The 9,077-nt window shown below is 47.6% G+C and overlaps 1 protein-coding gene across 3 annotated transcripts in view; it reads left to right on the top strand.

Moving 5' to 3' along the window:
- The first annotated feature begins 5,838 nt into the window (after nucleotides 1–5,838).
- The window catches only part of PROM1 (prominin 1), a 99,579-nt gene continuing 96,340 nt past the window's right edge, over nucleotides 5,839–9,077 (top strand). Inside the window, exon 1 of one of the 3 annotated variants that reach the window (XM_024741851.1) lies at nucleotides 5,839–5,983. The gene's annotated coding sequence lies outside the window, so the exon portion shown is untranslated. Of the gene's footprint in view, nucleotides 5,984–6,067; nucleotides 6,315–7,328; nucleotides 7,434–9,077 lie in introns of those variants that run through there. The other 2 variants (XM_024741850.1, XM_024741852.1) reach the window with 2 other exon arrangements.

Here is a 9,077-nt window from a genome sequence, read left to right on the forward strand (position 1 = left end):
CAGAAATAATAGCTGCTATTCAACATACCTACAGGTATGTTACATATATCATCTCATTTAATCTTTGCAAAACCTGTGGTTTGTAGGTGAGGAAACTGAAGCTCAGAGACATCAAGTACTTACTGAAGGGTGTACAGTGAACATGCTTATTGATTTGTTGGCTTGTGTGTCTCCTTTATGAGGGGGTTGGCTCTGGGAGGCCAAGGGTGTCCTTTGTTATTCTCTGCCTTATCTCTTTGCTCAGTCTGGCCCAGAGAAGGTGGTCAATCACCATTTGTCAAATGCATGTGTAAGTGAATGAATGAAGGAGAAAAATGAATGAATGAATGAGTGAATGGAGTAACAGAGCTAGGGCTCATTCCCAGTACTGTTCAAGCTCCACCTCCCAGGTTTTCCACACTATTCCACAAAACATAGTTCCACCTTTCACTCTCTGACGTGAGTAGGTGTTTGGGACTATAGTTTAACACCTTGATTGCTCTGGCAAAAGTGAATAGTGTTTTAATTAGCAGAATTTTTGTGGATTTAAAATAAATATTTTAAATATTTATTTAAAATAAATATCTGATGATAGCTTAGGTGGCACATCAAATATGAAGCAAAAGAGAATTTTGCAGAGAATGCTTTTTTAGAAAGTCTCACAATGAGGGTAAATAAGAGGAAAAGATAGTGTTTGATAAAAGATTTTTTTTCATAAGTTTCACTTGAAACAGTTGCCAGAAGACAGATTCAGCACACAAAATATAAAACTTCCCCACACCTGCCCCTGTTACAGTGTGACTGACTTTTCATAAGTATGTTCTGGGTCAGGGTAACTAGAACCTCTAGCTCCTGAGGAGTAGCAGTGTTACTGAACTCAGATTCAGCTGCCTGTTGCTCGAGAATCCAATACTGAGAGACAAGTGTTAGGTGAAAGAAAGATAGCTTTATTGAGGAAGCTGGCAATCCTGGGGAGAAGGTGGACTCATGTCCCAAAGAACCAACTCCCAACTCCCCAGGTTTTGCTTGGAGATTATATAGGGAAAAGAGGAAGGGGCTACATGCTAGGGAGGAGGTAATCTTCTATTTTCAGAGATGATTGTCTTGATTACATGGTTCCAAATAGCCGTCAGGTCTCTCTTGTGGCTGGAACATTATCTGAGCCATAAATCTCTGGTTAGCTGGGAGGACTCCTCAGGATCCTGCTCGGTTTCAGGTGCTGAGTAAATGTTACTGAATGAATGAATGTATGAATAATTAACAGATGCTTAATAAGTGCTTTCAGATGATGCAGAAGATAAATGCAAATTAATAGTTCTTTAGAGGAAAGTAATAATAGTAAGTATTCCCAGAGGGGTAAAACACTGTATGCATAGATGTAAGTTTTGTGTTGTATAAATAAAAGTTCCTGGGTGAATCTCTTTTGAGATATAATAAAAACTGAAAACTATAGAATCAGAAATTGTAGAATTTTCCTGTCTACCTCCTTCTGCAATCTCGCAATAACATTTAGCTGGAAAGAACCTTGCTTTCCTCAAGAAAATAAAAGCAAGTATCCTAACACTTTATAATTCTCTGACGTTCTGCTGCTCTCATTTTTTCCATACTGTTACTGAAGACAGATTATGAAGCCCCACCTGAGTTACTGCATGTTAAAAATGATGTCAGGGGGAAAGCCACAGATGAAAGCCAGCCCTAGAGAGGAGGCATTTATTTGAAACAGTTACCGAAAGACAGATACAACACATAAAATATAAAACTACCCAATACCTGCCTCATTAAATTGTGACTGAGTTTTCCAAGTTCTCCCCATGTTTGGAATCCAGGCTCTGAGGTACTGTCCTTAGCCTGGCCCCTTCTCTCTCTTTCCTCCTCTTGGGCCAAACTAGATTGAAGTTTTTTTCCTCTGAATTAGTAAGCAGTGGGCTTGATGGATGAGTTAAAAATCTTAGCTGAATGTACTCAATGTACAAGAAGAATGTATTCTTGGCTTTTGGTTATTAAACACCAGCAATGCTATTTTTTGGCATCTAAGTCCAGAGGCAAGTGGAAAAAAGCAAGATTAACAGGAAATCATGAGGTAAAACATTTATAGGAGAATCTTGGCTTGCATGAAGTCATTCCCTTCAAAACTAGTGGAATTTCTATTTAGAACAATTTCTCTTTCCCTCTCACTGGCTCTCTGTCTCTCTCTCCTTTTCCCTCTCTCCCTAGCTGTCTCTTACACAAATTTCAGTCTTAAGAAGACAAGGCAGTGGATGTTGAGATTGCATAAAGCCATTTTTCTAAAGCATCACATGCTAAATATTTGTTGGTCATACAAATACATTATTTTGGGGGGGAACATATTTATAGAAAATTTTCAGGTTAATTAGAATAATATACTCACTAACCTATTTTGTTTTAGTCTTAGTGACTCAGAGAAAAATATTCAGTGTTCTTCATAAGGAACGTCTTGTCAAAGATCGAGGATTGTTGAATGACCAAGTGTTGTGTACTCTGAGAATAACTGATTTCAATCAACGCTTCATTTCTAATGTTACATAACCCCAATCATTTTCTTGAAACTTAAGTTTGTTATTGTAGTCCTGTTGTAATTTTCCCTTTATTATGGTTCACTATTTAACCCAGCACTGTCCAACAGACTGTCTGTGATGATGGAAATGTGCTGTCTGCACTGTCCAAGATGGTAGCCTTTAGCCCTATGTGGTCATTGAGCATGGCTATTGACCAGTGAGGAATGTGAAGCCCAGGGGGGTTACATGACTTACCAGGGAACACACTGGCTGTTCGTGACTGAAACTGAATGAATCTTCTGGATCCTTCTAGGATGCCCTGCTGCCTCCTGTTTAGATTTCATTTGGGCAGGCAAAGTGAGGAGCAATTTCAGAAAGGGGGACAATTTTTGCATCTAATGACTCAGTGTGTGTATGGGAATAACATCACCCCCTCTGGCCTTGCATAGAACATATGGCATAGAAATTCAGTTGCACTAAATCAAAACCACAATGAGGTATCACCTCACACTGGTCAGAATGGCCATCCGCAAAATGTCTACAAATAATAAATGCTGGAGAGGGTGTGGAGAAAAGGGAGCCTTCCTACACTGTTGGTGGGAATGTAAATTGGTGCAGGCACTATGTAGAACAGTATAGGAGTTCCTTAAAAAACTAAAAATAAAGCTGCCATATGATCCACTCCTGGGTACATATCTGGAAAATAAACGAAAACTCTAATTCAAAAAGATATATGCACCCCAATGTTCATAGCAGTGCTATTTACAATATCCAAGACATGGAAACAACCCAAGTGCCCATCAAGAGACGACTGGCTTAAGAAGATGTTTTATATATATATATATATATATATACACACACAGACACACACACACACACACACACACACACACACACACACACACACACACATGCACACAATGGAATATTACTCAGCCATAAAAAACAATGGAATATTGCCATTTGCCGCAACATGGATTGACCTAGAGAGTATTATGCTTAGAGAAGTAACTCAGAGAAAGACAAATACTACATGATATCACTTACATGTGGAATCTAAAAAATAATACAAATGAATCATATACAAAACAGAAAGAGACTCACAGACATAGAAAACAAACTTATGGTTACCGAAGAGGAGAGGGTGGGGAGTGACAAATTAGGAGTATGGGATTAACAGTTACAAACTATGATACATAAAAGAGATAAGCAGCAAGGATAGCACAGGGAATTATATCGAATATCTTGTAACAACCTATAATGGAATATAATCTGCAAAAAAAAAATTGAATTACTGTGTTGTACACCTATAACTAACACAATATTGCAAATCAACTATACCTCAACTTTAACAAAAGAGAGAAAAGAAATTCAGTTGTGCTGAATAGTGGGACTGTAGGATTAGAACTCCAAGCCAAGCTGAACAGAATAAATCATTAGTTCCTGTTATAGTCTGCCTAAGGCTGCTCAGAACACATCTTAATATTGTGTTCTATGTTTACTATTTATTCATTCATTTATTAAACACCTACGATGGCCCAGGTACAGTAGGTGTTGGGGGTATGAAATGGATAAAAACAGCTGAAGCATTCAGTGCCTGCAGGAAGACTGATGGCCAACCATTTCAATCCACACTACATTATCTGTTGGGAGAGTACAGGCCCCAGAGGGTTTTATGTTATCTTTGGGGCACTGGTATGTTAGGCTAATCATGGGCTCTGGAGGCCACATCTGGGTTCAGATTCAGTGCGTCACTCACTAGCTCTGTGACCTTGGGCAAATTACTGAAACTCTTTTAGCCTTATCTTTTTTTTTGTTTTTGCGGTACTCGGGCCTCTCACTGCTGTGGCCTCTCCCGTTGCGGAGCACGGGCTCTGGACGCGCAGGCTCAGCGGCCATGGCTCACGGGCCCAGCCGCTCCGCGGCATGTGGGATCCTCTGGACCGGGGCACAAACCCGTGTCCCCTGCATCGGCAGGCGGACTCTCAACCACTGCGCCACCAGGGAAGCCCCTAGCCTTATCTCTAAGATGGAGATAATACTATGCTGCTGTTGTTGCTAAGATTACATGAAATAATGCACATAAAGCACTTGGCATACTGCCTCATTTGTAGTAAGCATTCATTAAGCTTTAGCTGTCACCACTATTACTGTCGTCATTATTATTATTATTATCATCATCATCATTATTATTAGGAGTAAAAATGAGCTTCCTGAGGCATAATTATTTTTACTTTGCAGACAAGGAAACAGGCTCGGTGAGATTAAGCAGACGAAGTCACAGTGATGAAAAGGGACAGGGCCAAAATTTGAGGCAGGGCAGAGCTGGCTGCCCTCAGGAGGGAAGAACTCACCTCTGGGCCCCACCCAGAGAGGGCTGCCCTTGAGCAGAAGTGCTGGGGCCTCTGGAGGTGTTCAAGCAGAGGCCCTAACCACTTTCAGACGGAGAGACAGCAGGCCTGATCAGATGTCTCAGGGCACCGTCTAACTTTGCATGCCTATAGGGCAGTTTTCAGAAGTTTCCTGAACTAGCATTTATCCAGGAAATATGCACATTCAAGATCAGTTTAAATTTAAATCAAACAAAAATAATGCTCTTTCGAGCACCTGTTTTATGCTAGATTCTGGGGTAAGTGAAAGAACTGTTGAGTTAACCTTCCTGTCCATCATTCAATTGTCAGTCTGTCCATCCTTCCATGCATCCATCAATCCATCCATATCACAAACATTAAACACCTACTGTATGCTAAACACTGTCCGGAAGGTGCTTCTCTTCCATTAGTCTTATTTTTCCTACCAGAGAGTACTCTCCACTCAAGATAGGAAGTAGTGAGTGAGGAGTGAGGTGAGCACAGTTAGAAGACGGAGTGGCTGCTTCTGGCAGAAGGTCCCCACCCCTCAGCTTGAGGGGATGGCAGGCAACGCACAGCAAAGAGACCGATATGAAACGAGTAATGAAAGCTCCGTGTGCTTGGAGCTATAGCAGATGCCTGTGTACGTACATGGGAGCAAGGGCTGCTTTTTGCCGGTTTTATAGCTCCAGCCACTAGCATTAACGATTGGTACATGCTAAGGAACCAAATGATTGGGGTTTTGTTTTATCTGAGTAATTTTTTTTTTTTTTAAGTCTTGGAAACTGGCAATAGAAGAGTCTAAAGTGGTAGAGGGAGTCAACCAAGGCAGGTCTGAGGTGGAACCGGAGAGATGGGAAGTTTTTAGAAGAGGAGCGGCGTTCCAACTAAACCGCTCAGCCTGCCTCAAGGAGGCGTGGGCCCTGTGGGAGGGACGTGCTCGGTTGAGCGGGGCTCTAGCCTCAGGAAATGGATGCAGCTAGGTCCCAGTGTGTGCCCCGGGGTATCGTGGCGAAGCTGCTCAGCTGGTCCTACCGGGAGCGCGCGGGCCGAACTCCAGGATTAGCTATCTCTGAAGTACCGAGCCAGTCCCCACCCGCCACCTGACTGCGCGCTCAGCTCTCCCGCCGCTCGCGGGTGAGTACATTTCTGGAAGCAGCGCATTGCGGCAGCCTCATCCGCGAGTCCCGCCCAGGAGCTGCGGAGGCCGCAACAGGTCCCCAAGGGTACCCTGGGCCTCTCCGGCGCGCCTCGAAGGCAGGCGCCTTTCCGGACCCGCCCCGTCCCGGGGTCTGGCCGGCGCGCGGGGCAGCGGGACAGCGGAGCGGCCTCTCCGGAAGCCATCCCGGTGGTCCCCGAAGCCAAGTCATAAATCATTCATGAGCGGGGGCCGGGCGAGCAGGGCTGGGAGGAAAGAGGGGGGCGGCAGCGGCGGCGAAGGCTGACCGGTAGCTGGACCGGGTGCACGGTGAGTAGCCGCGTCCTCACGCCGGAGCTCGGAAGGTGTCTGCGGCCCCGACCCGGGGGCTGAGTGCACCCCTTTCCAGAAAGCTGGGGGCGGAGAATGGGGAATGGAGGGGCTTGCTCTGCTCCCTTCTCCTCCCAACCCTCGGCACCCCCTCCCCGGGCCGCGGCAGGTGGTGCGAGTCCGGGAGCGTCGGGGGAACCAGAGGGGCTGCAGGGCCGGCGAGGTGGACTCTGCGAGAGTTCCGGGCAGGGCGCAGACGCACGCAAACTTTGCGGGCTGCGTGGTGGGTTTTCTTTCCGCCCACTGGAGGGGAGCTGGCGGCTGTGGCCAGGATCTGGGGCGCGAGCAGGCGGTGGTAACGCGAGTGGGACCCCAGACCCCGAGGCTACCGGCTCGTTCTCTGAGAGGGCGGCGGACGAGGCGAGGGTGGTCCGGGGCTTGGAAACTGTTCGGGGGTGAGGGGAGTCCTGGGGAGTGGAACGAGGGGTGGGGGACACTGACCCTCCCCAGCTGGGTATGGAAAGGGGTCACCTTCCTCTGGTTTGCTAAAAGAAGTACGCGGTGCAATCGACCATCACAGGAGGGGGGCTCTGAGGGTGCCATGGGAGGCCTTATCGCCTTGCCCATCTGGCAGCGCACGCACCCCTGGCTTGATGCATCCCCCCGGTCTGCTTTGGGTGCACAGCACGGGGACCTTTGGCGATTGCCTGATGGAGAACTGGGTGATGGAGGCGCACCCCGCTGGGTAAGGCGCCGGCCAGGACAACAAAGGGAAGCGTGGACAGAGGAGGAGCTTCGCGGTGCGGGAGAGTCGGGGGCCCGAGGTCAGTTTCCTCGAAAGCCCTCGCCGAGAGCGGCGGGGGATGCGACCAGGGGGCCCTGGGGCACACAGCTTAGGACGGCGACCCCAGTCCACGCCAACCCGCGCCTCGGCGGGGAACCGGCGCCGACTCTCTCGCGGCAGCCAAGTTACTCCGGCAACCCCCTCCCCCAGGGCGACGGCGGATTCCTCGAGTCTCCTGGTTTCCCGCGCCCGCCTTGCCGCCTATCCTTTGTCCCGCAGCCGGAGAGAGGTTCCTGCGCCGAGGGAGCGAGGGCAAGAGCGGCCCCGGCCTAGCGGTGGGTTGCAGGGGAAGGCTGGGGGAGCGGCGCCACCAGCTTTCTGTAGCAACAGGTTGCGCCCGTAGCCCGCGGCGGCTGCTGACCTTGCTCCTGCCCGGGCTGGAGGAAGGTTTTCCCGGGTTTCTGAGAGAGGCGGCTGATCTTTGTTAACACAAGCAGGTGTGATTGAGGTCCTTGAACGTCCCCTCCCCCCATCCCAACAGAGACCCGCTGGAGACCCAAACAGCTGCTGTTCTTTGGTTGCTTGGACCGTATGAAATTGCCGTTTTCGAAAGACTTGAATATCAGCAACTTCCTATTATTCAATGTGTGTGGAGTTACTACTTAGGCTTTTCTCACTCTTTTGTGAGTTTCCTCCTTCAATGTTCTGGAAGCTGTTCTGCCTGTCAGGGTGAGCCTGGCGGCCACGGTGGAGTTGAGAATATTGCCGTTCGCATGGGCAGTCCAGACCCTCAATCGACGGCCAGTTGTGTGTGTGCCAGGCGTCGTTCCTATTCTATTTCCAACCCTCCCACACTATTTAAAACACCATTTTACAGACTAGCAAAAAGGAAAGCGTGGAGATTGTAAGCGACTGCTGTCACAGAGCTCATCAGCGGGGCTAGAGACTCCCAGTCTCGAAAGCCAGGGCTCTGGTCGCTGCAGCAGTGCCCTTTAGTTTTCTTAATGTAGCCCATAATTTTTTAATGAACTTCCTTATGAGTTCCACCCTGGACTATTTCTGTGTATCTAGTAAGGTGAAGCAAAGTGCATCAAAGGATAGGTCGAAAATAATAAAACTTTAAACCAAATATTGTTTCATCGGGACTGTTTAAAATATGAAGGAAAGCGGTTTTGCAGGGGCAAGAGTTCGCTCTGAGATTTGATCAAGGTCAGGATGCATTGTTAAAAATGACAGAAGCCAATTCTGGGTAATTTTAGCAAAAAAGGGACTGGATACTGGGTGGCTTAGCGAAGTGACAGAAAGGCTGGCTAGCCAGGCTTGGGAGCCCGGAGGAGCGGGACTCAGGACATGCAACAGGACCCCTGATGGGTGTACGGCCATGGCTGCCACCATTAGACTCCGGCTGTGGCTGCTGGCATGTTTCCATCATTGCTAGGATGAAGTGGAAACTGCCTCTGCCTCAGTGTGTCTCATGCACAAGCCCAGGAGTAAGCATCTGATTGGCAGAGCCTGGGCTCAGTTTGAGCACCTCAGCTGGCCTCACCATGGGAGGCAGGGCTGCCACCCCCTGAACTCACAAAGGTGGGCTCAGAAGTTGGGCAGCTCCCATCCGCCCTCCCACCCACCAAAAACCCTAGATAACACCTACACAGATCCTTTTAAAAGAAATTCCTTCAAAAATTCCATCAAAAAGAAAAAGTAGAGAAGAAATGAAGCTGGATGGTCATCGTATTTGCTTTTAAACCAGTGTTCATGGAAGTGCCGATCTCTGGACCCCAGGCTCAGAATCGTGTGAGGTATTTGCTTAAAATTCGTGTTCTTGGGTCCCTTTCCCAGTTAGAACTCAGTGTGTTTGGATGGAATCCAGGAATCTTCATCCCATAAACCAGAAAATGGTGAATCTACCTTAGTGATTAGTCTAGTGCCTGTTTGAGGAGAGAGGGCCCAAAGGAGCGATTTCCAAAGCCTGCTAAGTC

Source organism: Neophocaena asiaeorientalis, unplaced genomic scaffold (genome assembly GCF_003031525.2).
Source record: "Neophocaena asiaeorientalis asiaeorientalis breed wild unplaced genomic scaffold, Neophocaena_asiaeorientalis_V1.1 scaffold218, whole genome shotgun sequence".
Classification (NCBI taxonomy): domain Eukaryota; kingdom Metazoa; phylum Chordata; class Mammalia; order Artiodactyla; family Phocoenidae; genus Neophocaena; species Neophocaena asiaeorientalis.